General features: G+C 48.7%; 1 long non-coding RNA gene across 5 annotated transcripts; it reads right to left on the reverse strand.

The window, feature by feature from the left end:
* Positions 1-14549: 14549 nt before the first annotated feature.
* LOC113180347 (uncharacterized) lies at positions 14550-19267 on the reverse strand. Of its 5 annotated transcripts, none has more exons than XR_003300468.2 (6): positions 19061-19267; positions 18883-18952; positions 18267-18469; positions 17909-17996; positions 16326-16529; positions 14550-15872 (listed from the first exon to the last, which is right to left on the reverse strand). It is a non-coding gene; the product is annotated as an uncharacterized LOC113180347 (long non-coding RNA). The 5 variants fall into 5 exon arrangements; XR_003300467.2 differs by having other exon boundaries at positions 18267-18584; XR_013343715.1 differs by having other exon boundaries at positions 18267-18952.
* Positions 19268-23264: the final 3997 nt, after the last annotated feature.

The raw sequence follows: 23264 nt of genomic DNA on the forward strand, positions 1-23264 counted from the left end.
GAACCCAGGAGGAACCACAGGGCAAGTGGAGAGGGCTTTGTCATTTTCCTTCCATGAAAAGCTGTGGTCCCATGGTACGAGAGGGACTTTCAAGGGTTACTGTAAGAGGAACTTTGCTCCACATTTTGTGCTTCCAAGACCACTTGCTTCATCAGGCCCCCTGGCCTAGTGTGGCCCCAGGAGAAGAGCTGCAGCTTCTCAGGTTAATCCTGACCTCCAGCTGGCCCTGCCTGCATGTGGAGACACAGTCCCGGATGCTGGGCGGAGAGGCTTGTCATTGTCAGTGCAACTCAGGCTCTAAGCACATGAATGGCTGCCTGCAAAGGACTCTGGGTTCTTTACTTGAAAGCCACCAGAGCGAGACCAAGGTTGCCTTCCCTGCCTGCATTCCTCAGCAGGGGGCTCGCCACGCCCGGCTCCTCAGAAGCACCTGTGCAGGTGCAGACACGTACAGCTTCCCCAGCTGGCTCTGCCCCGACAGTGAGCAAGCAGGTGCAGATTCCTCTCTCCTGTAGCCACCTCTGTGACTTGTCACAGAGTCCCAGTCTCCCCAGGTCTCACTTTCCAGCGCAGCCTAGCAGGAGCCTTAGACTCTCTCAACCCCTGGCTACCGGGACATCTTCTGGAAACTCGACGGGTGGTTTTGGATTCTCGGGTGCCTCTACGGGCCAGCCTGTGTCCCCAGACCAAATATAGCACTGGCCTTGTTCTAGGTCAGAGTGTTTGGTGTCCTCAACTGTGATCCACTGTGAGAATCTAGAGACAGTAAGCCAGGATGGGGGTTCTGGCTTCCAACTGGTAGCTGTGTGACCCGAGGAACGTCACTTTAACTTCTCTGTGCCCAGGTTTTCTCATCTCTAAATAAGGATCAGAATTGCATCCACCTTAAAGGTTGTGACATACACAGTATGAATTCATGCAATTGAGTTAGGAGTCACACAAACGTAGGAGATCCTACTATATTGTACAGTTCCTGGGGAATTTTAAGTGATCAATGATAGTAATAGTGAGAGGCATTACTATCAATTTACCACCCGATTTATCATTTTGGTCCCATTTTTCTTACTTTCTTATCATAAGTCCAGCCAGGTCTGGCCTATGTTTGTTACTGTCATTAACACTGAAAGACTCAAGGGAGCAAGATTTAGGCGAGGGGCTATAGGACACAGGTAGGGATGGAGGATTAAGAAGAGGACATGGCTGGGCTGGATTAAAGGCAGGGAGAACATAAAGGCCATAGAAAACAGGCTGCAGAAATAGTGCCTGTGCTAACCCTCTCAGAGATCCCACAGCCCAATGTAGTGGTCTGTGGAATTCCTGCCTATCTGGGTTCCCCCAGTAGCTACATCACCACATATCACAATGCTATAGAATGAATTCCACTTTGCAGATTTTAAGTTCATTAAAAAGAGAGTTTTGATTTTGCATTGCCAATGTCAGGTGGGAACACAAGGGGATTAAATTGAACTGAATTGAATTGAACTGCATTTGAAAATTAGTCTATTAACTGTATTCCTCCTCCCTGGAGGAAGAATGGAAGGTCAAGAGTAACTGTGCTTCCTATTTCTTCCCCAGGCCCTTTCTCCATACTTCTGTTGCCATGCTAAGCCCATCAAGGAATAAGGAATCCCCTAGAGACCCAGTCCGGTTGTGAGATTTGGATTACTGTCCCATGTCACTTTGTCTAAACATTGAGCCACTTCCCAGAGATCATTTCAGAATCATCCCATGGTACCATGTTGGGTTCTGTGACGGGAAAGTCCAAGAGACCTGAAATCTCCTCAAACTGTATTGCAGAAAAGCAGGGCCCAACCCAGGTTCTTTTAGATCCCCAACTCTCTCTGGATATTAATAACACCCAGATACCTAAGGTGTGATCCCCAGGAAGATGGGCAGCAAAGGTCTGTTTTTCTTACTGCTCCTCCTCTTCTGCTTTCTTCCTTTTGGAAGAACATTCCCCTTTCCCTTCCCATCTGGAGGGAAATTTCCTGAGGCTACCTACTGTCTTTTCTATACTGTGGTTTATAGTGAATTTCCATTATCAGATGGCCCGGCTTTGCACTTGTTATGTAAAAGGAAGATTTTTAAATTTGCGAGAGTCTTTTTTCCCTCAAAGCTTCTAGAAATTCAAGAGAGTGGGAGTGGACCCTCAAGGTTGAGCGGTGGCCCATCATCCCAGGTAGGGTCCCCTTCCACAGCAGCGTGGGAGGGGTGAGCCCATGGCTGTGGAGACACGGCACAGGATGACTTAGAGGAGAAGGGAGGTATCGTGGTTTAAGGATGGCAATATGTAAATCAATGGAAGTGTAACTGATGTGATGCTGCAATCTGTATACGGGGTAAAAATGGGAGTTCATAACCCACTTGAATCAAAGTGTGAAATATGATATATCAAGAACTATGTAATGTTTTGAACAACCAACAATAAAAAAAAGGATACTTACAAGATGGAACATAGATTCTGGTGCCATTTCTGTGTAACTGAACATGTCATTTATATGAATATGTATGTACTTAGAATCAATGAGAAGGGCGTACAGTAAGTGAAAGTGCCCTTTTCTGAATGGTAAGAATGAATGTGACTTTCATCTTTTTCTTTTAGTGCATATACATCTTCTGTTTTTTTCTATGATTAATGTTACCTTAGAATAGAAATTAAAAGACAAAATTGATGTTTTCATATATTTTATGTGGAATTTTGAATAAAATATAACAAATATATATTCATTTATAAGTATATAGGAAAATAATTCTATATTCCTCTTCATTTATATATTACATTATATAACATATAATGTGAATGTAATATTAGATACCATGCATTAGAATATATAGGTGATTTTTCATAGAAAAATAGTGGAAAGAAAATGTAACAAAATATTATCAACAGTTTTTCTAGTTGTATTTATTCTGTATTTTCTAAGTGTTTTGCATTGGTTATTATTTTTGTAATTAGGAGGAAAAAAACTGTGTTATGTATATGAGTGTATGTACAGTGTGTAGGTGTGTGTGTTATTCTGTATGCTTCCTTTGGTGAAAACAAAAATTTTCAAGTTACTTATAACTAACTCATTACTTTCATTTGTTTTCCTCATGTGGATTAGCCATCAGCTTCTCTCTCTCCCTCTCTCTCTCTCTCTCTCTCTCTCTCTCTCCCTCTCTCTCTCTCTTTCTCTCTCTCTCAGCATCAGGGATTGAGCCCAGGGGTACTTAACCACCAAACCACATTCCCAGCCCTTTTAATTAATTTATTTATTTTTTAAATTTTGAGACGGAATCTTACTAAGTTGCTTAGGGTCTTCCTAAGTTGCTGAGGCTGGCTTTGAACTTACGATCCTCTGCCTTTGCCTCCAGAGCCACTGGGATTACAGGCATGCACCACTGCGCCTGGCTAGCTATGTACTTTTCCTAACATGAAAAAAGGTATAGCTGATTTCCTGCTTTGATAACTTCTAAAATTTGGGCTTGGCCCCTCCAGTCACTATAGGATTGGATGTGCATTTAAGCTTTGCCAGGTCTGGCTAATGCTCAGAACTGGTCAGCACGGTTAGGTGAACTGTGGATGAGCATCTAGAATTGTTTATAAACAGTGAAAAAAGCACTTAGTGGAGAATGTTCTGGACGTAATTCCCTTGCATGAGAAACATGTTTTGTAGGTGCTGTCTTGTCTTTGGGGGATGCATGGGAGATTAATCAGGAGTGCTGTTCACAGTGCAAAGCAAGAGAGAGGTAATGGGATTGCGAAGCTGTATCCTGGCTGTCTAGGCCCTGAGGGAGATGATCGTGATGATCTCATGGTTATTTTCCATCTCTTATGATCTATGGGACTTCCCTGATGCTTGTGTAGCTGTTTGTAATTTGTTCTTTGGCTAGTACTTTCTAGATTGCGCTGAAGGAAAACACTGATTTTTTTTTTCCCCGGGCCATATAAATAGCAAAGTTTTAGGTTCCCACCCTCTGTTTATAGATTTGCCTCAGGCACTATTATCCAATATTAAGAGGAAGAAAGTTCTAAATAGGTGGGCCTGAATTCTCCAGAACCTCTGGACCAACATGGGCCCATCTCTCGGTGAGGACTCACTTTGCATTCCCAGCCCCGTTGCCCTTGGATTCTCTGAGGGCAGATAGTCCTAGAATGCCACAGAGGTCAGGGAAGGTGGTGGCTGGGTGAACAGAGCCCTGCCATCAACAAGACCATAAAGACAGCACCAGAGAAGCTTCACAACTCTGTCTCTGCTTAGAATTTTGAAATTTTCTGATGGAAGCTTTGGTGTAATGGCAAATGTCATTTTTGAGGTGTCAGAATGTTTTCCACTCATCACAAATCACCCTTTCACAAAGCAGTTTTTTTAAATCCTTCCCTAGCTCGAATAAGGATTGAGAAACAATAGAGGGTTCATGCTTTTGTCTAAATTGCATGGAAAGTTCCAGGGGCTCCAGGAGGGAAGGATGGGGAGGAGAACAAAAACAGAACACCAGGGTCTCAGGATGTTCAGCTTAAAATATTAGCCTCTGGGACTCACGGCTTCAAACATGTCACCGAGTCTATAAATACCATTCTCATCACCTGGAGTTGTGAAGCTAACATTGTTTCGCTTCTCTGGTGCTGTCTTTATGGTCTTGTTGATGGCAGGACACTGTTCACCCAGCCACCACCTTCCCTGACCTCTGTGGCATTCTAGGACTATCAGGGGAATTGCCTAGAAAGGAAGACCAGTCACACCACTGCCCCCCAAAAGGAACCACCTGGGCCTACACTCGGTTTCATTAAACATTTCCATAGCTCTTCCTGGCTATCCATGGTTTTGGCCATTTAAATTCATTTTTGGATAACCCATCAAATCTGTAAGTAATACCTAAGACCCAACAATGTTCAGAGCACTGTGGAGGTGCCCTTAGGGCATGCAAAAAATTCTGGAACAAGTTTGGGGGATACAGATCCATTAGAGAGACAGAGGCTAACACATGTGCGGTAGAGAACCTGTAAGATGGTCTTCAATCAAGAAGCGATCTGGAGAGAGGAGAGAAAAAGTGCAGGGAGTGGAGAGGGAGGGAACACAGGCTCCCGGCTTCCCAGAAGTCTGTTGGGAAGTGGGATGAGTTTTCAGAGAGGGCCTTATTGGAGCTGGACCTCTCAGAAGATGGGTAAAATCTAGCTAGAGATTGCAAGCAAAGGGAAGGAATGAGCGAGGGTGAAGTAGGAGATGTGTTGGGTTGGTAGGTGTGGCTAAGGGAAATTCATGGTAGAGCAAATGGGGGAATAGTTAAGGGCTACACTATGGAAGGTTTTAAAAGCTTCTTTTTCACTCTAAGTTCCTGTGTGCTATTTTCTAGATAAAAATATGTTGTCAGCAATGGCATGTCCAAAAATTGGACATTTACCTCCTTACACATTGTCCCATCTCCTTCCTCACACTGGCCCACAGAGGCTAAGTCTTACAGCGCCTGGGCCAACCCAGGATGGGTAGTTAGTCCAGTTACTGTGAATGCCCCACAGACAGTCCAGGCTGGCTTTCCCAGGGCAGGGGGTTTCATTCTGCCAATGGAGCTGGCCTGGGAAAAGGCTAGATCAAGTGTTCAGGCTGTGTCCCCACAGGCGATCATCTTGGGAGGGCCAGTGGCAGACGCCAAGAGCTGGCTGGCATCAGGGTACAATCTGGTAGCCACAGAAGAGACCCTCGTCCTTGGAGGGTCTGAGAGCCCACAGACACCTGCTTGGCTTGGCTCGCCTTGGCTGGTGGTGTTTCCAGCAGAGAGGAGCAGGAGATGGATGGGTGGTTGAGAGGCATCAGTGGCCGGGACGAAAGGGTCTTCAGTATGGTGACATGCGTGAGCCCCTATCTATTAATGCACATGTTCCCGCCTTAGACCAGTGTTGCTAGCAAATGTAAATCGAGTTTTTCTACGTTGCCGGGTGCCGGAAGTACTCCAAGGGATGGTGAGGGTAGAAAGAATCCAACTGAGCTGCTCTGTATGTGAAAGAAAGATGAAAAGGAGCAAATGGCCGGAAGAGCAAAGATGGACTCTATAATCAGAGGATGCGAGGGGTCAAGATGTGAGCCCAAGACCCATTGCTGGGGATTGCTGGGGACTGGGGGCTCCCAGTGATGGGAACCGTGGTAGCAGGTCTTGGGCCCTTTCTGTGTCCATGCTCCTGGCCTACTGCCATGAATGTGGATTCATGAGACCAAGAAGCAGACGCAAGGGACGGAGTGCTTTGCGGCAGAAATGCCGCATAATGAAGGACTTATTCCCACCAACAGAGCTACAGCAGGGGGCCCTCGCAGCTCCTCCCTGCCTCATAAGCATGACTTTTTCACTCAAAGACTGTCCATCTGTCCAGCCATTACGCCAAGCCCCAGAGCCCCATGCTGATTTCCTTTGGAAGAGCCCCAGCTCCCAGGGTGACCTCAGCGACAGCAGGGCCCATGGATGGCTCCAACCCCAAACTTCCCGTCACAAGGCAGGGTCGGCCTGGTCCGTGGAAGTCACACTCACACAGTGGCTGTTTATGAGTAAGAACCCTCAATAAAGTCATCGGATGGTTCTCTCGGCAGCGTGTCTAATCTTCTCTGGCTGCCTTTCTGGGCGCTGGGCTCCCGATCTATTTTGGTCTCTCTCTTCTTTGACTCATTCTGGGACTTCCGTGCCATAAATCTGAGCCCCCCCAGTGCCTGGTCCCACCAGCAGGCAGACAATTCAGAATTAGCTGTGGTCATGGTTGTCTAAACTGACAGGCAGGGAAACTGAGGCACAGCAGGCCATAGGGCCTTGTCCCACCTCCCACAGAGATCCAGTAGCACAGCTGCCAGTGAGGCCCAGGGTTCTGGCTGGGACTTTAACTCTGGAGCGCTCATGGACGGCCCAGGGCCATGTGAACGGTTCAAAGCTTTCATTGGGGCCCCTCTTGGCTACACATCTCAGGGCTCTGTGGCAAATGGGATTGTGGTGGGAATGCAATGGGGTGGGAAGGGGTGTGTGTGTGTGTGTGTGTGTGTGTGTGTGTGTGTGTGTGTGTGGTGGGCTTGGAACTAGTGTCTGAAATCCTTCCATGCCTGGAATTTGACAGGCACAGAATAGATAAAGACTAGAAAACCCCAAATAATGGGGGTGAGAGAACAAAGAGCTCTCCCAAAGCCATGCTGCTGGCTGTGGGCAAAATGTCTTCCGGTTTCTCATGCAGAGCCCCTGCCCTCTGGCCCTGTGGACTGACTGGATGGGCTGGTTTGGCCAGTCCAAGGCCACTGCTGGACTCCTGATTGCAAACTCTCCCAGCCGCAGGCCCTCCCTGGGTGCTCTGAGGAGGGGAGCAGGGAGGCACAGGGTAGTCAGGGTTTCAGACACTTTCTAGGTGTCTCGAGGGACCTACATATTTCCTATGTAAAGTTCAGTCTGTTTGCAATTAGACTTCTCTTCTTTGCTTATTTCCGGAAAGATTAAAAATAGCGAGATCAGCTTAATCTGGGGCTCTCTGAGATCAACAAGGCCACTGTTTCCATCAGTATGAAAATACCAAGCCATCCCACCCACAGCCACGGGTCATGCCACGCAGCGGGCCCGGCAGGCTCTCTGTAATGAAGGAAACTTTAAGTTGTACACGTTCTCAACAGAGAGGACTCTGTTTTTGGACCCCAGTAAGGATATCTCCTTTTTGATTTTAACTAAAATGGAAGGGATCCAGCACTGTTCAGGGCCTGAAACCCTCTCTTTCCTTCCTTTCTAATGAGCTCAAGTCTCAGGCCCTGTCAGTCCACAAACCACTCTCCCCAGAGCACTTGGAGAGTTTTCTTCTAGAATGTTTCCTAGGGGTGTCAGGGGCGATGGCCAATGATGCCAGGTAGCAGCCTCAGAGGAGGCCTGCTCATGTGTAGATATAGAGATCTAAACAACAGGCAAAGACTCTGTGTCCCTGGGGAAGTTAGAGTAATACACTGGGGGAAGCAGACTACATTAGGGAAAGTCATTTCTCTAATACCTTATTAATAAATACCTTATTAATAAATATTTTTGTTAATTTATAGGAAAGGGAGTAACAGGGAAGTACACGTTGTGATGGTATAAATAATGGGGTTTCACTACAGCAGCAATGCTTACTATTGTGGAAAATACATAAAGTGGGTTTTTACAAAAACTAAACTCAGTAGAAATGGTGTTTTAGCAATTTCAGTTCTAAAAGATGGTGCTGGCTGGGTGAATTTCCTGTTTGGAGTTCTCCCTCTCCCTGTCTGGGGGCCTCCTGGTGTAACTCCCTGACATTAAAGTAGGTGATATGCCTCCCTCTGTACACTTGAGCTTGCAAAGTCCAGGGCAAGTGCTGGCCTGTCTCCTTCCTCTTAGTTCCATTTAAACGACACGTGTACTTTTCAATAACAGCTGTAAACGCGGGTTTTTTGGTCACCAAATACAGAAAACCACTTTAGCAAAAGGCAAATCTAGTGGTCCATGCAACGGAAAGATCTCAAATTAGAGCTAGCATCAGACGAAACTGGATTCAGCGCTAAAATAATGTTACCAGGACTTGGTTACTCTCCATTTCTCCACCCTGCTCTATGGTATGTTGGCTTCAGACTCAAGTTTCACGTGATGGAAAAAGGACCATAGCTACCGTCTCTAAACCTCTTAGGTATGAGGTTCAAAGATTAAAAAATGAGTCTCCTTTCCAGAAGTCCTAGGGAAAAACTCAAGGTATCTAGTTGTCTGATTTATCCAAAGTCCGTTCCTAAACCAATCACCATGCTATAGAGAATGTAATGCTCTTATTGGCTTAGACATGATCACATGCTTCACCCTGAGGTGGGGGTGAAGTTGCTGCACTGAGTTACAGAGACTGAGAACAGGGAACAGTGTGGGAACCCAGGAAGAAGTGGGGGCATGGATCCCGGAAGAGAGTGGATGAGTGCTGAATAGTTAAAATGACAAACAAGAAAGCTTAAGAGGCTGGGCATAGTGATGCACACCTGTAATCCCAGGGGTTTGGGAGGCTGAGGTAGGAGGATCCCAAGTTCAAAGCCAGCCTCAGCAAAAGTGAGGTGCTAAGTAACTTGGTGAGAACCTGTCTCTAAATAAAATACAAAACAGGGGCTGGGGATGCGGCCCAGTGGTCTAGTGCCTGTGAGTTCAATCCCTGGTACTAAAACCAAGGAACAACAAAATGAAACAAAACTAAAAAAACAAAAAACAAACAACAACAAAAAAAAAAAGAAGAAGAAGAAAGAAAGAAAGAAAGAAAGAAAGCAAGCCTAAGATGCACAATCTAGTCATTTATGGAAAAGCATCTCTGGGAGCTTATATGAAGTGGCTCGGCCCCTCTGAGCATGCTTGGTAATTGCCACAGCCCGGGTGATATATTTTCATTGTAAAATGTTCTTCCCTTGAGTTCATCTCTCAGCACCCAGCTCGAATTTCTAGTATCTTCCACCCAGAACCTGATTATAGACACAGATTGGGATGGGAGGAGGGAGTATATTTCTGACAAAGCTGATGTTTCCATTTCACACATGTGACCAGTAAGAAACTCGGCCAGGAATAACTCTTTTTATACAGCTTTGGAAAGCATGACCTAGGCCATAAATCACTGAACGATGCTCTATCCACATCTTTGAACTTGCAACTCACTTTCCATTTGCCCCGTGTCCTGCCAGAGGAGCAGAGCAGCAGAAGAGCTGGCCATTGAGTGGCCAATTGTGTCAGCCCATTGGGATGGTCCTGGGACTTGGGGAGGTCACCTTCCCATGGCATTGCCCTCAGAGGCCGGCAATTCGGGGTCAGGCAGAAACTCTGAGCTTGGTCCCTCTTCCCTTTTCTTTGCTGTTTTGTCAATACAGCCTTAAAAGTCATGGAAATATCTCCGGTTTTCTAATTCAAGGGATTCTGGCAACAGAGGTCAGAGAGTGGAGGGTCATGAAGGAGAATGGGGAAGGGCAGATGTCTCCAGGCATGAAGACTGCTACTTGGTAGGGCGACATGAGTGAGGAAGAAAGGAGCAAAAGGACAGAAGAGCATGGCAAAGTTTGTGCTCTGAGGAGAGAGAAATAGGAGTAGGGGCACTGGCAGAAGAGGCTGGGAAAGGAGTTTGTCCAGATGGAGAACCCAGGATGCTTTGCAGTGCATTTCTATTAGGACAGATAGCCAAAGATCTGCCAAGCTTCTGACACAGGAGATGGAGGATAGTATGACATGAGATGGACCAGGGGATGGTCAACACATTGATCATTCAGTAGACAAGCTCAGTAGTAAAGGTGGGGACAAATAGCAAATAAGTGGACGAATCCAATGTGATCTAACGCAAGCAAGACAGAGCAGGTAGATTCATTGGCAGCCAACAGCCATCCTGCGGCTATGAAGGAGGGAACTGTTTTTTCTTTTCCAACACAGATAGCTGTATTCCTCCATCTTGGCACGATTTCCAACTTTGACAGGACCCAGATCTTTGGGGAATCTTGTTTCGCCTTACCCCAGCTAAAAATAGTTGGGTGAAATGTGACTGACCAGAGAATCTTTGACCTCTTTCAGATTTAGCTTTTGGACCAAGTTAAGAGACTCTGTTCTGAACCTTATTTTGGTAAGAACATCATCTGGAGGAAGGAGGAGTGGGAGGAGCTCTGTTAGGGCAGGCTGAAGGGTGCCATTTTTTCTTAGTTTAAACAAGTAGGCATCATGCACAACTATGAGGCTGGGAGACTTTTAAGACCACACAGAAAATCAATAGGAAAGGGACATCAGGTAGAATGTAAGAACAGCCTCCTAAAAGTATTTATTGTTAAATTAAAAAAAAAATAAGTAATAGAATAGACTTCTTCTCTAGCTAACATAATAATAACAACAACACTTATTTTTTTCTTTCTCCTGTAGGGTGGGGCAGATTATCTGATGGGCAGATTACCTGGTAGCCATAGAGTCAGACCTTGTAGCTTCTTGCTAGCATATTCTAGCACTAAAGCAATACCCTCAATAGTTAGATTTTTCTCTTAATAAAAATCGATAATTTACATTTATTAAGGATGTACAATACACCTGATGCCAATTAGTGTTTTGCAAATATAATCTCATCAAATCCTGATGAAGAACTTGTGAGGGGGAGTTACTGCATCAATTTTATGGAAGAGAAAGCAGAGTTTCAGAGAACTTAAATGGCCCTAGCTAGAGCACCGATGGGAATGAATTCACTCTTGCTCAGTGAGACCACAGATCTTGTGCACTTAAACTCTGCACTGTTTTCACCAATACCTCCACTCCCTCCCACACCTGAGCACAGCTGGGGCTTGTCTTTAGGAAGCATGACTCAAAATATGAGTGCACCAGTCAGCATCCTGGCAGGAAAGAGATGGCACACTTAAATGGGGTGACTGAGCAGAATTTAGAAATTGAATCACTTACAAGATATGGGCAAGGTTAAACAAAGCTAACAAAGCATAATAAGGTCCTCTAGGGTCAGCAGGGGTGAGGACCCTGAGGGTACAGTCAAGAGGCATGAGAGAAAGTATGCAGGAGACAGCCACCCAACAGGGCCTATGACTTTAGATGAAGGGGCCATTGAGAGACAGTCAAGGAGGGGTCCAAGAGAATACATTTCTTGACTTTGACTTTGTCCTACCTGCCATGTCTTGGTGTTCCCCACTGGCTGAACCCAAATGAGACCAGAGGACAAAGGTGCCCAGTAATGGAGTCCAGGTCAGTCTCCTGGGTATGGTGCAGGAGGGAGAAGGATGGAGGGGGATCTGGAGGGGAAGTGGGCATGCCAAGAATAATGAATTAACAAGTCCAGTTGTCCAAGGGCTTGGTCTTTGGGTTCAGGGGTGAGCTTTTCATCTACAGATAAAGGAAGGACTTCTGAAGGCCTAGGAAAGAAAGTGCTGATCATTAGGAATAAGCATGGATTCACCAAGAAAAGAGGCAACTACCAGATGCACGTTTTTAAGGGAATGGATGGGATGCCTATGTTGGGGGCGATTGCATGGCATTAGGCAATAGCTCAGGCACCTGATGGCACTGATGAGATCAAGGAGAGCTGGAAGACAGCCTAAGTGGAGTGGCAGGGGAGGTGCTAAGTGACTGTCCTTAAAGTTGCTGACAAACGATGTCCCACCTGGACAGAGGATCCCATCCACATTCTGTAGCTTTCTCACGGTCCTTCCCTTTCAGTACTTCAACCAGAAACTGGGAAGAACCATCAGAGATCAGGCTTAGCTACTGGTTGTTAGCAGGAGAATTCTCATACCTTAGCTATCAGAATTAGAATCCCTAACGGTGACGATGATTGGACTAATGGAGGCTAAATATGACATAGTGAAATAATGTCGGGACCTTGGGGCTGAATCACACGGAGCTCTACCCGTTCAGGATGGAGGAGATGTGAAAGACTTGGGGGCATGTACTGATGGTAAATGTGATGTGAGTCCGCCCATGATTACCAAGAAAATTGGTGTGATTTAGGTGACATTGATTGAAGAACAATTTGAGGTGACATTAACTGACAGAAGAGCTTTGAGGATGAGGAAAGTGTGTCTTCCTGCTGGACTCTTTGCTTGTCTGTTCCACCTGGGATGCTACCGTGTCACTTCTGAAGAAGCAGCAGAAAGAAACTGCACTCCGTTTGGAGAGAGGCATGGGGATATTGAGGAGATCTGAGAGTGTGTCACCTGGGAACAGGTGAAGGAAACGCAGAAGAGACAAATAAGAGAGAGGGCAAAGGCTGGTCTTTGCATATGTGAAAAATGGTTATGAAGAAGAGCCTTGTCCATGGAGCAGAAATAGAGACCAGTGGGTGACAGCTAAAGGGAGGCTGGGTGGAGATTGTCCCGTGGGCGGTCACAGTGGCATGTGCAGAGCTGGGCCTGCTCTTCCTGGAGGTACCCAGCAGCATCGAATGAATAAGAGGGCCACACGGCCTCAGAGGATCCCCATCATTCCCCAAGGCAGGCCGCACGAGTAACGTTTGCACACTGCACCGCCTTCTCTATCGATCCATCAGCCGTGGCAAAGGGTATGGAGCACGCCCAGTCGCCAGTCTTCAACACTTGGGTCATTAGGCACTCAGGCAGGACCTTCCTCTATGAGTGACCTTTGGGAATCTTTGCATAGTGGAAGAGCGTGGGCCTTGGGGCCAGGCAGATCTGGGTTTGCGTCTTCTCTTGGCCACTTCTGGCTACATGACCCCAGGTGAACCCCTGACCTTCAGCCTCATCTGCTCTGAGGTGCAGGCCCTGTGTCGTCAGTGGGGCGTCCTGTCCTCACGGAGCTCACTGCTCTGGTCTATCTCCTGTTCTCTGAGGCAGGAATGATTATTACTGCCATGCAGCAGATTCTAAGAAATACATGAACTTTCAGCCGGGGCTAACCCAGAGTTGGTTCCCTTCCCAATCTTTTCTTTGCAAGGAGCTCAGTATTTGGGGCATTTCTAGGAAATCCCGGGCACCAGCAATCCTCATGGGCCCTTATGTGAAACATGAGGCTGCTGACCATCAGGAACACTTTGTCACTCCTTCCTGAATGGCTGCCCTCCAACACGGTCTGCAACTCTGCCTGTGCCACCCATTCACTAACTTTCTCTTGGAGACCCTAAGTGATGGTTTCTTAGAGACCCTACATACAATTCGTGGCAGTGGGTGAGAGCGAGTGAGGGAAGGCTGGTGGCAAGAGTAGGGTGGGCCCTCTTTCTTAGCAGGCAGGGGTCCCAGGTCCTAGTTTTGCAGAGATCTCAGTGTCCTGAGAAGTCTCCCAGTTTTAGAATTCACGACCAGCCTGCAACAAGCAGCTCTTCCTATCCACTTTTCAAGGTTCAGCCCAAACACCACTTCCGGTGGGAAGCACTGCCTGGCTTCCTCTTCCCCTTCCCCTCAACATCCTGTGCCAGTGTCAAGGCTGGGTCTCAGTTCTCCCAGCTACAGCGTACATCCTTGAGGGCTGGGACCAGGCTCTGATTCTGTGAATCCATCTGAATATCCAGCTCCATTGTGGGGAGATAGTTTGCTGTTTCTTTTTTTCTTTTTAGGTGTAGATGGACACAACACAAGGCTTTTATTTTTATGTGGTGCTGAGGATCGAACCCGGGTCCCGCCCGTGACAGGCGAGCACTCTACCACTGAGCCACAATCCCAGCCCCTGTTGTTTCTTTTTCAACCTTCTTCTCACGATTCCTTTTGTGAAGTTGAGATCAGGGCAAGGAAAACAGAATTCATTCACACAACCAACTTTTTGCAAATATTGATTCATAAACTAAAATCTGCTCACAGCTACTCTCCGTGTGGCCAACATAGTGTTTCTGATATTGTTCAAAAGAGGAGTTTTGCTGGGCGTGGTAGCATTTTGCCTTTCATCCCAGTGGCTCAGGAGGCTGAGGGAGGAGGATCCCCAGTTCAAAGCCAGTCTCAGCCAGATTGAGGCGCTAAGCAACACAGTGAGACCCTGTCTCTAAATAAAATACAAAATAGGGCTGGGATGTGGCTCAGTGGTTGAGTGCCCCCGAGTTCAATCTCTGGTATCCCCCCCAAAAGAAAAGCAACAACAACAACAAAAATAAAACAGGAGTTTTATACACAGCTGTGGATTTCTGGGCTCTCTTGAATCTTTCGTAGTGCGAAGCTGAGTGGTGGCCACCCTTCTAGATGGGTCTGCCTTTTCTTCTTCATACTGTCCCCATTCAGGGACACTCCTTTGGGCTCCTGGTCAGTCCCCAGAGGCATTTGAGTTTGCAACCCCAGGCTTATTAGCTGTTGACACCAGTAGGAATCCCACAAAATGTGGAGCTGGGAGCCATTTGCCTTCCTGGTTAGCTCTTGACCCACTGTGTGATCTGCTGCTCCTGCCCTCCACCCCCCAGCTCAGGATTCTTCCTCCTCCCTCTATGACCAAATCCTTATTGCCACTGTGGGTGCCGCACCTCCCACTGGTCTTGCTGGCAGATCTGGGCAGTGGACAGAGTTCTGAAGTCCAGAACAGCCTTCAGGGTGTGCTAAGGTGGGCAAGGGTGTGCCCCAGCCAGGTGCCACTCCAGGTAACACCCCAGCAGTGTCTCCCCATGGGCAGGTTCCCAGGCAGGGGGAGCCTGTTTGGGGTGACCACTCACTGGCCCACTTCTCCAGAGCCTTCTTTCAAAGACACCCCCAGTAGCCGCCCTCTGCTTGGCCTGGGGCAATGACCTCGGGTTTGCCCATGCTCTCAGGGCAGCAGGGCCCCTGCTGAGGTCCTGTTTCCTGCCCTCTGCAGGCCCAGGTTTCAAAGCTGTTGATTCTTCTCCTTCCCTCCTGCCCGCCTCCCGTCCTCCTTTCCTCCCCGACATTCCTTGCTTCTTGTTTATATTGCAGAAAACATCTGCGAGAGTAAATGACTGAGATGAAAGATCTTGGCAAAAGGCTATTTTTCTTTGCTTGGCTTAAAGGGGGACAGATGAAGTCTTCAGCCCCACCCGTGCCTCCCCCAGCATGACTCCCTCCCCCGGCTCCAGGGAGGGGAGAAATGGATCTGAATGAAGACAGACCAGAAGGTAGCCCAGCCGCCCGGGTCCTCAGGCAGGGGAGATTGTTTTTCCAGCAGAACAGGCTGGCCTGGAGGAAAAGTCTCCACGAGGGTGGAGTGGAGGGAAAGAAGATCTGCAGCTGGTTCTCCGGGGGTTTTCCTGAAGCTCTGCAGGCCGACTCCCACCGAGCTCTTCTCTTGCTCCAGGCGGCAGACTCCATGTTCTGGGCTCAGTGGCATGTTATGGAGTGGCCTGTGACGGCCACCTCACCAGCCTTTCCCTGCTCTAGCTCCTCCGTCCTGGGCAGTTGTGCAGGGCACAGAGTGATATCTCGGGCCTCATGTTTCTCTCTCCTGCTTCAAAGGAGCTGTGTGGTCTTAGACAAGTTAGTGACTTCTCTGGTCCTCAGTTTCTCCATCTATAAAATAGGGACCATGATACCTACTTCTCAGATGATGTAATAAAGCAGGCTCCACACACAGAACCTGGCCTTTACTAAGTGAAAGTGATGGCGGTGGTGATGATGATGATGATGATGATGATTCAGTGTGGGGAGGAGGGAGAGAGTCATGCAGAGTTACTAGGTAGCTTTTTGAAACTCCATCTCCCCTTCCATGGATGGGGCAGAGCTCTTGTCCTCTCACTACAGGATTGTGACATAACACTGGGCGAGGACATATGGGCCCCGGGAGATGAAGGTGTGTTGGGGAAACCCACGCTTGGCACTGTGCCAACTCTCCCTCACTGGGGAAGGGGGACCTTGTCATCCAGATGAACTGTTGGTGCCATGCACCTTGAGGACAGACCAGCATGTGCTGGCTGGGCTGAATGTCCTGGGCCCAGATCCTTGCTCCAGGGAGCCCCCACTTACCTGGCATGGTGGCACAGGGTTTGCAGGTAGCTGCCTCAGAGGCTCTGGAGAGCAAGACAGGGGAGGTGACTGCCCTCGGAGCAGCCTGGGATGTGCTCCCTCCCCGCTCTCACCTTCTGACCTGGCTCAGGACCTCCCCTTCTTTATCCTGTTGTCCACACTTCTTGGAAAGGCCAAAATCAGATCTGAGGAGGACATTGGTACCTGGGACCACGGAGATGCAGTTGTCATTTGGGAAAATAATGAGCAGATTCTCACCAGGATGGGATATGGGACAGATAAGTTTGGGCTCAGGTATAGGAGGAAGAAAAGCAGGAGGGGCAGAAGTCTAGGAGGAAAAGCTGGCAGCTGAGGACCAGGGCAGGGCATTTCCTTCTGGTAGCATCGCCATGCAGCCTGGGTCCAGGCTGGCCCACTGGGACACTTGCTTATGGAAGATTCATCTGGGGGCCACAGAGTTGAAAGCCATGCCTGATGGCCTAGCCCAAGACTTCTGGACCTGGTCTGCCAACTCTTCCTTGCACTGGAGAGAGGAGACTTTTCCTGCACACCGGCCTCCCTCAGCCAAGGCCAGGGAAGAAGTCTGGACCTATATCCTCCTTCCCATCTCTGCAGCCTGCACCCTCACACTGGCTGAGGCAGGGAAGGAGGATTGGCTGTGAGCGCATCTTGGAGCCAGTGACCTGGACTCTGGTTTTGATGCTGGCTGCACAGTAGCCTGTCCCCAACCAGGCTCACTTAGTATTATTTACTCAACTGTATATTAAATAGTGGGGAAACTGAGTCCTAAGAGGTTAAGCAGCCACACAGGAACAAGTATATATTGCAGAGTCACACTTTGAACCTGGGTTTGTGTGGCCTCAAAGACACAGCATTCCCTCTCCACTAGACCTGCGCTGTCCAATAAAATGTCACCACTAGCCACATGCGGCTATTTAAACCTAATTAAATTAAGTAATTAAAAGTTTCATTCTTTAGTGACACTAGATACATTGCAATGCTTAATAGCCACCTGTGGCTAGTGACTGTCCAGTTGGGCAGTGCACCCTATGGAACATTCTATCTTTGAAAAAAAAAAAGTTGTTCAACTGGGTGCAGTGGTGCAGGTCTATAATCCCAGTGGCTCGGGAGGCTGAGGCAGGAAGCTTACAGGTTCTAAGCCGGCCTCAGCAACTTAGCAAGACCCTGTCTCAAAAAATAAAAAGGGCTGAGGATGTGGCTTAATGGTTAAGTGCCCCTGGGTTCAGTCCCTTGTACCAAAAACAAAAAGCAAACCAAAAAACTGTTAACAAGGCAACTGGATGGTACCAAGGATCTCTCCTGTTTTCTCATGGAGTCAGTTGTAAACTCACCTTCAGCCCCTCCCCTCCTCTAATCCACACGAAGAGAGAAGGGTGATTATTTGCCTGGCTTTGTGAATGGGCACATTGAAGAGAAGGGGTGGGTAACCCATGGGGGCTGAAAGCCAGGACCTCAGCCCCGTCCTCCCTGCCATATGGCACCTTCCTAGCTAGATCTGTGCAGAATCAGGGCCTGGCTGGTCCCTTTGGGGTGGAGGGGCCTCGGGGGCTTAACTCACTCACCCACCAAGGCGGGCCCAAAGGTCACACTGCCGACCCACAGCCGCCTCTTCAATCAGTCAGCCTCTGAATGGGAGCCTGTGAGCAAGCTCTGCAAGAGCACAGGAGAAAGGGGCTTTGGGTGGGAGCCGGGAGCTGCTCCGAGCCCCACACAGAAGCCAGCTCTGTGCAGCACTGCCCCTGGCAGGCAGGACCGGAAGGGGCAGCCAGCTCCAGCAGCACATCAGCCTTCCTGTTCTGATCCTGGCTCCTATGGGACAGTCCTCCATCCTTAGTCACCACATCGAGAAAAGGGGGAGAAGAGCAATCTGAGAGTCAGACAGGCTTTCTACGTTGCCCTGGTGTGGTGCACACAGTTTACCTTGCATCTTGCAGCCACCCTGGCAGGCAGGTGAACATCCGCTGTCATCCCCACGGGTGGGCTGTGGCGCACAGAGAAGCCTGCTCCAGGTTGCCCAGGTAGATGCTGACAGAGGGGAAGGCTGCCTGTAGCCACGTGTCCCTGTCACAGGTCCCTCAGAGTCACTGAGAGTGCTCAAGTCAGGTTTTGTCATGCATCAGCTCCTGTCACACGGGCATTAAAGACTTACCCATTCCTTTGGATTCACCATCAACGTGGGGGGTCTCAGGGTTCAGGGACCATATTCTGCTCTAACTAAAACCAGCACCTGGACCATGCCTAGTGAACAGAGATTAGGTGGAGGGGTCCATGACTGAAGTGGAATATGGGCAAGAGACAACAGCGTCACCTGGCTCCTGTCAGTTGTGAGGCAGTTACTTGCCTCAGAGAAAGAGAGGAGATGGCAGAGGCTGGGAAAGTTCCATGTCTGTGTCCTCCTTAAAAAGCCAGCAGGAACAAAGAGGAAGGACACCACTGCTTTGTGGGATGGAATCTGCATGAGCCCCAGCTCCCCAGATCTTAGGGACAGTCCAAAGTTCCTCCCTCGTCCCCTTGGCCATGGCTATTGGAAACTCACTCCAGGGGTCGACTTCCGGGGTACACTGGAGCGTCCCTGGCTGGCTTGGGGGGCTGGGTGGAGGCTGTAACTGGAGCAAGAGCTGCGAGTCAGAGGGGAGCAGGCTGCACAAGGAGACCTCAGCCAGGATGAACTAAATCTGCCCATCTCCCCCCACTTGCCTGCCCTCTCCCCCGACCTGCACAGGTTTGCAATTCATCCGCCGTCCTCACATGCTGTTCCTGCTATCAGATGATGAAAATGGAGATTCATCTTGAAGAAAGAAAGAAGGAGCTTGCTTCCCCCTTCCTAGTCTATTTGAGCCCCACTCCCTCCCCCATCACCATGTGTTCCTGAAACCTGGGGCTGTTCCAAGTCCTAAATGTGCTGGAAAGTGTATCCCTGAGCAGCTGTGAACCTGCTCAGGCTGCAGTGGCCCAGGGTGAATCAGAAACCAAGAGATAGGCAAGCTAACAATGCAACCCCTTGTTCCTGCGTTGAGAGAGACATCACCATCAGCGCCAGGCTTCTGGGAGCGAGGAGCAGTAAACACACACACACACACACACACACACACACACACACACGCACACATGCACACTTGCACTCACCATTTGCCTCTGGGTGCCATCCACTCACCTTGCCTGTCCAGGGTAAACACGGGGGAAAGGAGTTAGCTAGCAGGCCCAAGGTCATTGTGACTGGCTAGCCAGGCCAGCCTCTCCACAGAGCCTCCATCCCAGCCTCCTATTCTTTCCTTTCACAATAAATGGGAAGGCAGTGAGGAAAGGAAGGGGAGTATCTACATGTAGCCAAATGGAGTGAAATCATCTCCAGGTTTTCCCACTGAGCCAGGGGATCATGAAGGACAGGGGATGCATAGCCCAAGGGGCTTCTTGGAGCCTGAGAAGATTTTAGAAAGTCCATTTGTAGGAACCAGACACGCTGGAAAAAAAAAATAAATAACTTGCAGGCAAGTTCTGAAGCAGGCCTGGTCACAGAGCTGGCAGCCGCTCAAGGCCGCGGTGGAGTCGGGGCCTTCCCATCAGGCCTGATTACAACCACGCACGGCTCCTGCCAACTGCAGGCTCTGCCTGCCAAGTACCCACGGGGTCTGAGCCACCCACGGATACAGCCCTATTCACACTCACCACATCCTGGCGGGTTGGGGGTGGGAGTTTCTCTTCAATCACAGATGGATAAACTGAGGCTCAGGCACTCGAGTGCCAGAGGCGGTTGGTGGAAAAACTAGACATTCAGTTCCTGAACCCAGTTCCTAAGGTTTGGGTTCTGCCCACCAGATGCCTCCCATGAGCCTGACCTAAAAGCAAACAAGGAGGAAAGATCGGCACAGACTCTCCCCAACGTAAATATCCCAGCGCCTCATCTCCCCAGAGGAGGTGGACGCAGCCCGAAATCCACAACATTTCCAGGGTGGAAAAAGGCCTCCATGCCAAAACTGGCCCAGCAGGATTCCATCGACTCCCAGGCACCGGGGTCACCTTCAACTTTATTCTGTCTCCTTCCCCACATCTATTGTCTGTTCCGTCTCAGAAAGAGCTCTCCAGTCTTGTCCCCTTTGTTCCCTTTCCAAGCACCATCGCCTTCAATGCGCATGGTCATCTTCCTGAGTTACCCCCATGCCTTCCCCTCCTCTCCGTTCCTTCAGGCCAAAAATGCATCTGTTCGTCAGGCTCCCCAGCTTAAAAAGCTCCCTGTTTCCTAGTCACACAAGGCCCTTTATGAAGTGGGGGCAGACCCAGTTCATCCCCATTTCTTGTTCCTGCCCAGATACCTGCTATGCCAGGCAACTGTTGTTTTTTTCTGTGACACCCCAGTGCCCTTGCACATGTTTCTCTTTCTGTCTGGAAAGTCCTCCTTCCAACGCTGTCTCTCTGTGGGAAACTTGTATCCACCCTTCAGAACAACTCAAATTCCCTCTGACCCATGCGCAGTCCTGTGTTTATGCCCCTGTTGTAGGGCTTCTTTGAATGGTAACAATCGTTTGCTAGTCTGCCTATCTCACCGGGCTAGTGGTTCTCAACCCCGAGTGACTTTGCCTTTAGGGATATTGGGCCCTGTCTGGAGATATTTTCTGTTGTCATAACTTGTGTGTGTGCTACTGGCATCTAGTGAATGGAGGCCAGGGATGCTGCTAAACACCCCAGATGCCCAGGAGAGTCCTTCCAACAATTATGTCCCCAAATGTTAATCAGGTTGAGGTTAAGAAGGGTCTGTGAGGAAGAAGTATCAGGGAAATCCTCCAACACACTCACACAGCAGGAATCAAGCCCTTATTAGTGCAGAGACTGCAGGCCCGGCTCCCCATCCTATGATGGACACGGCATGGACAGAACCCATGAAAACAATTAAACTCTGGACAAATAGGTCTGATGAAGAAAGGCAAGAGGAACTGACAGTATTTAACCTCAAGAAAGTGATGGCTTGAAACGTGTCCCAATAGACACTTTCCAGTAACCCCAGAAGTTGTCAAATGGGGGGAATGTCCAGCCACTCTTTGGCACCCAGGACCCAATAGGAAGAAAGAGACGAGGAAGGGGGTTAAATGACTCTGGATCAGCAAGTAAGGGAGGGTTAGGCGAGAACCATGGGAGCTCATTCCTGAGGGTCCTGGAGACCCCAGTGTCTCTTGCCTCTCTTCTAGGTTATTTATGTCCTTATTCCAGCTTTACCGCGCTGGACGGCTGGGGAGGGGGTTGTCTGGCTTCTGGCCTTGCTCTAGATCTTTCCTTTGAGCTGGAAGGGCAGGAAAGATGAGAGGAGCCTGGGAAGCGGGGGATAGAGGCGTATCAGGAAAGCAAAAAATAAAATATAAAAGGTGAGACAGGAGGAGAAAGGAAAGCAAGAGAAAGAGGCCGCTGGAAGGACATCAGGAAAATGTTGAGGCGGCTGGAGGCCCCGGCATCTGGAAAACAGACTGGGGGCTATATTTAGCCTGCCATGACTTGCAATAATTTGTGTGAGAGGGGGAAAAAAGGAAAATGTGAAGTTGGCGTGGTTTTCGGGAGGGAATGAGTTATAAGAAAGGAACGGCTCGAGGGGGCAAGCCGAGCGTCAGGCCGCAGCCCCCCGACGGTTGGTGGGGCGTCTGCACAGTGCAGGGTCAGGAGTGAGTGATGGTGTCTACTGAGCCTGATCCAGCAACTGCCCCATCCCCACCCAGAGCGGAGGGGGCCTTCCTGGACATGCCAGGCAGCCTCTGGACTGCAGCACCCAGACATTCCCCAGATGATTCAGGGTGCTCACTGGTGAAGTGAGGGCCAAGGCAGGGGCTCTGGATGGGGGCGCAGGGCTGACGTGAGCAGCACTCTGTAAATTCTAGGAATGTGTATACATTGCCGCGGCCTTTCTCCAGCTGGATTATAAATAGAGGATTAGTTCAAAGGCAGGCAGCCTTTTTAAAGAGATGCTGCCAAGTAAAGCCTGCAAACCAAATACAGTAAAACCTCCTTAAAACCCGTTCGTTTATTCCAAATAGTATATAAGTCAAAGCCACAGCACTTCTCGGGCTGACTAGGGGCTTGACTGTCCTTTAGGAAGTAGTTTAGAGGGTTCACCCAGAGCTTGGGTGAAACCTTAGTTATCCAGTACAATTCCAGGCCTTGGTGGATGGTGGAGCTTTCTAACTAGCTCAAGGTTCATCCTTTTAGACACATTTAAACCAGATTACAGGTATACACCTATAATCCCAGCTACTCAGGAGGCTGAGGCAGGAGGATCTCAAGTTCAAGGCAGCTGGGGCAACTTAGGAGACATTGTCTCAAAAAATGAAAAGGGCTGGTGATATAACTCAGAGGTAGAGCACCCTGGGGTTCAATCCCTAGTGCAATATAGATAGATAGATAGATAGATAAACCATTTTGAAAAGATTAATCCTTTCAGATGGAAGTTTTTCTAAGAAAAAGTTCACATCACCAGGTTTCAAAATAAAACATACTGATCTTAATTTAACATCTTTGCTCTGTGTAGGGTCATTATTCTAAACCAGTGATTGTGCTGTTATTCCAGTTCCAAAACCTTTGAGAGACATTGTATTGCTGCACTTGTGGGCTGTGTGGGTCTCCTTCTTACCATTTCATCTCTTTTCTTATGGCCACTAGTTACTTTTCCCAGTTGTCAGGAAGAATGCTATTTTATCTGTAGCAACCTCATGACCCATCTTCTTTTTTTGTATAATTTGTGTCTTTTAGTCTGATCTGGGTTGAGAACCAGATATGCAAACTTGTCGAAATTCTGTGTAAACAAAAAGTAAACAGATTATGAGCAAGGAACCTAGCCTTTCCTGTTCCCGTAGGACTCATCCAGTCTCTCTTAAGGAATAACAGGCCATCCAGCCCTCTGGGGAACACAGTTGCTTTGAATTATATGCTACTTTAAATATA

The sequence above is a fragment of the Urocitellus parryii genome, chromosome 6, assembly GCF_045843805.1.
Source record: "Urocitellus parryii isolate mUroPar1 chromosome 6, mUroPar1.hap1, whole genome shotgun sequence".
NCBI lineage: Eukaryota > Metazoa > Chordata > Mammalia > Rodentia > Sciuridae > Urocitellus > Urocitellus parryii.